Below are 4,805 nucleotides of genomic sequence, written 5' to 3'. Positions count from 1 at the left end.
GAAGGAAAGAGGAACTATGAACAAGTGTAAGCTTCGCTGCCCCAACAGTATGGAGTACTTACCACACCGAGGGACAGGCCGTGAAGCGAAGGACCGGAAGGAGCAGAATCAACCTTAGTACTTGTCACTTGTCACGTGAAGGAATGCCACCTGGTGAGTCTATTATCACAACTCATTTGAACTCTTTTATTGCCACGTGTATATGAATGCTAACTGAACGTCTCTGTCACGCATTTAACATTGTTTTAAAAGAGCAAAAATCCATTCTCTTCAAAAGCCATCCCAAATGACAGATACGATTAGGAATCATGACTAAATGTCATCATGAAAACTTCAGTTTAGAAAGATAAATGATATCAACATATTTTCCAAGAGAGTTCACAGTGTCAATACTCGGCTGACGTGGTTTGGACACAAAATCATAGATCATGCTCTTCGGGATACACAATAACTGTACAGTCTCATAAAACATGTACAGTTGTATATCCCAAGGAACAAGATCTATGAGCAAGATTAAACAACTCTCTTTCTTTTCCCAAATTTTCAATGAAAATTACATTTGGATGTGCACATCCAATATCGAACATGAAGTATATCCCATACAAAAAATTGGTTGCAAAACTTGAACATCAAACAGGATGTAACAATATGGGACACTGACACATCTTTTTGTCATTAGCAGATTCGATTATTTGATTAAAGGACCTGTATGATCAAATTAATTTGGATTGTTTCATTAGAAATTACATGTCCATTTTGCCATTAATTAAGATCACACTGACTCAGGACCCTTCAATCAACAGGTTTGGGTTATTGATGAAGTAGACCCATAATTACACGTGAAAGATTTCAGTAAAGGTTGTGTGTGTGTGTGTGTGTGTGAGAGAGAGAGTGAGAGAGGGGAGGGGAGGAGAGGGGAGGGGGAGGGGGGGGGGGGGGGGGGGGGGAAGTATTAAATCCTAAATTAACAATAATGCTTATTTTTAGAGACAAAACTAATTAATAATAACGCACATACAATATCCATGAGAGGAGGGGGGGGGGGGGGGAGTATTAAATCCTAAATTAACAATAATGCTTATTTTTAGAGATAAAACTAATAAATAATAACGCACATACAACATCCATGAGAAGGGGGGGGGGGGGGGGAGTATTAACTCCTAAATTAACAATAATGCTTATTTTTAGAGACAAAACAGAACTAATTAATAATAACGCACATACAACATCCATGAGGGGAGGGGAGGGGAAGGGAAGTATTAAATCCTAAATTAACAATAATGCTTATTTTTAGAGACAAAACAGATCTAATTAATAATAACGCACATACAACATCCATAAGGGGGGGCGGGGGGGCAGGGTTTAGTTTAGAGACAAAACAGAACTAATTACGCACATACAACATCATAATAACGCACATACAACATCCATGAGAAGGGACGAGGCGATCGACTAATTGGGTCTCAATTATCGCTCCTGTTGTAAAGCCTAATCTGTTGGATGAGATGAGTCATGTTGTTGTAAGATGATCCCCCCTTTTCCATAGCTTTCTTAGCAATCTCTCCAAGCTCCCTTACTCTCTTTCTAATCAGCTGCATCGCTTCATCTCCACTGTCCATCAACCCAATCACCGCCTTTTCTATCTTCTCCCTTGTCACCGTTACCTTCTCTTCTTCTATTTCTGGTATATTGTCACTCCATATCTCATTCTCAAAACCCACTGGAACTCCGATACTCAAAACTTGAGTCACCAACTTTTCGTTGTAAAATTGATCAGCGTAGAGAGGCCAAGTGATCATTGGTACACCCGCGCCTACGCTTTCAAGTACAGAATTCCATCCTGCATGAGTCACGAACCCTCCGATTGCTGGATGTTCCAAGATCAGTAACTGTGGGGCCCACGTGGTTATGATGAAACCCTTATCACTTTCCTTCATCTTCTCCTCAAATCCATCTGGTAACAACCACCTTTGTTCTTCTTCATCTCCAATATTATTGGGCTTCCTAATAACCCATATAAATGGATGACCACTAGCTTCAAGACCAAGAGCGATCTCATGAAGCTGTGCCCTACCAAAACCTGTCATACTACCGAATGATACATAAATAACAGAGTTGGGTTTTTTTGAATCGAGCCAACTCATACAATTAAGTTCACTACTTTCATGATCACTACCATTCCTCTTAGCCTTGTCGTCAGAGACCGTATCTTCGTTACAGCTTATAAGAGACACTGGACCTATAGACCACACTTTGTTGTTCAAAAACTTCTTGAAGTAATCAACGTAAGCTGGCTCTAACTCGTAGAAGCTGTTCATCACACAACCAAAGCTACCAGGAATTGAGTCACGGGCCCGTTTTATGACATCTGTATAAGGAATTTGAATCCTTAGGTGTTCAGGGATTTGGGACTTGGTCATCTTGATCTCATCTGGAAGGTCTGGTAGTATAAAATCGGATGATGAGGTGGATTTTTTGTTGTCGCTACTTGTTGTATAGTAGCGTTGGAGAGAATCGATTGCGCATTGAGAGAACAAGCTAGAGGGTTCAAAATAGATCCTCGGGATTCCAAGATCGGAAGCGAGGTCATTAGTCCAAGGGTAGAACATATCAGTGATGATGCAATGTGGGTGGTTTTCTCGGATGAATTTTTCAATCTGAGGTTGGACAAGTCTGAGAGCAAAATAAAGTTTTTGTGAATGTTGAGGGGTTTTGGTGGTGTTGAAATTTTCTATTCCTTCAGGTAAGCCGACATCTGCAGCTGGGAAGTTGAGTAAGTGAAGTGAGATTTGGTAACCAGATTTGATGTCTAGATCAATGGAGTTTTTGAAGAGTTTGGCATTGAAAGGGGTGGTGATGATGGTAACTTTTACCCCATGCCTAGTAAAGATTTTGGCTATATCTACCAGAGGTATCATGTGCCCCGGACTCAAAAATGGAAGGAAAAACACTTTGAGTTTACTGACTTCTGTAACTGATGAAGCATCCATGGTGGTAGACTAATTGTGTTAAGCAGAGAGAGAGAACTAGTATAATGATTTTTTGGGATTTCTTTAGGGTTCGGAACTCTCGATTTATAGAGAAGAAGAAGAAGAAGATGATGGTTTTTTTGGGTAAAAAAAATATTTTTACGATAATCTTACAAGTGAATTTTTGCTCATAGCCCAACAACAATTTGACATGTGGCGTGAATGACATCAGTAATAGGCTTGTCAATGGATAGCCAAAAATTCGAATCCAATTCGAATTCGTATTCGAAATTTCAGATATCAAATTAGGATTCAGATAAATTCTAAGTATTCGAATAGATTTCAAATACGAATTCAGATGTTGATACATTCGAGTCATTAATATTCGATCCGATACTAATGCAAAATACTTATATTTTACTTTCAATTAATATTATATATAAATAAAAGTGGAAGACAATTTTTTTATATTATATATATTGTGCGGTCAAAATCCGATCAACGGTTCTGATAGACTCTGTCACATTGATTCGAAGTCGTTCAGAGCACTTCCCTTCTCGAAACGACGTGGTACCTGTCAAAGTCACTTTGACGCTCAAGTTAGAGAAGTAGAAGAATAGTCTTAGATAACTGGTTAGACTCTATCTCCCCTCTCTACCCAAAAGATTCCTTTCAATAGTGCTTATTGTGTTATTTATAATGCCTCACCATGTAGACATCCCATTTTTGCACTTGCCTGATTAATTAACTCGTCAACCCGATTATGACGGCTTCCGTTGATGAACGAATATTTCAATGTTTTTTGTTTGTTATTAAATATGTTTCAAAAATTCATATGAGTTATCTTAAGCAAACAAAACTTTAGAAACTACGCTACGCTAAGAAATATGATCCAAAAACATAAAAACCATCATTTTTAGACAAAAAAAATTTACAAGAAAAATCACTAAAAAAATATCAAATTACCAAATCAAAACATTCTTAGAGCCTACATAATGCTTAGGAAAATCCTTTTGAACATATAAAACAACAAACTAAAATACAATAAACTGTTTCACCAATTTTCACAAATTTTGATAAAATTACGAAAATACCCCTCATAGGGTCCATGATCATTTCATACAAAAAATCCATAAATGACACAAATCGATACTCCCATTGGATTCCTTACAAAAAATTGATTCCAAAACATTAAAAAACAACTTCGAAACACAAAAACCTTCTTTAAAGGCAAAACGATAATTTTTCAATCCTAAAAATTCAAAATTTTGAAATTAATAATTAAAATATTAATTAACGTAAAGTGAAATCTTAAAAAATTAAATTAAATTTTTAAACAGATTAAATCAATCAATCAAGCCCATGGGCCAAATTTTAAGTGGTAGCCCACTTGTTCAAGTGGAACCTACCTGATATTTATTAAAAGAGCCTTCCATCTAAGCGTGCAAATAATTAAAGATGTAAAAGGGAGTTCTCTCAGAAACTTAAAAAATATATTCTTTCATTGTACGTAAGAATGAAAACCCTAATTTAAAATCTTAATTCAAAATCCTAATCAAATCTTAATTAAACAACTTAATCTTATCTAAAAAAAAATCAAATCAAATTAAAAAGTTCCTAAAAAAATCTATAAATAGGAGCCTCTACAACCTAATCTCGCATGTTAAAATAAACCCTAGGAAAAAGAAGTCAGAAACACCCCCCCAACCTTCCTAAAACCTTAAATCTGGAGCCCCAACTCCCTACCTAACATCCAAACCCCAGTTTTTGCTCAAAAAACATCTAAAAATCCTTTAAAAACACATAGAAATCTTCCAAAAATTAGAAAATACTCAA

At 36.5% G+C, this 4,805-nt stretch overlaps 1 pseudogene; it reads right to left on the bottom strand.

Moving 5' to 3' along the window:
• Positions 1–1,289: 1,289 nt before the first annotated feature.
• Positions 1,290–2,990, bottom strand: LOC147406627 (UDP-glucose flavonoid 3-O-glucosyltransferase 7 pseudogene; annotated as a pseudogene).
• Positions 2,991–4,805: the final 1,815 nt, after the last annotated feature.

This window comes from Akebia trifoliata, chromosome 3 (assembly GCF_017979445.1).
Source record: "Akebia trifoliata isolate Shusen 1 chromosome 3, ASM1797944v1, whole genome shotgun sequence".
NCBI classification, from domain to species: Eukaryota; Viridiplantae; Streptophyta; class Magnoliopsida; order Ranunculales; family Lardizabalaceae; genus Akebia; species Akebia trifoliata.
Note: the sequence above shows the minus strand (reverse complement) of the source record. Positions and strands in the feature narration are given on the sequence as shown.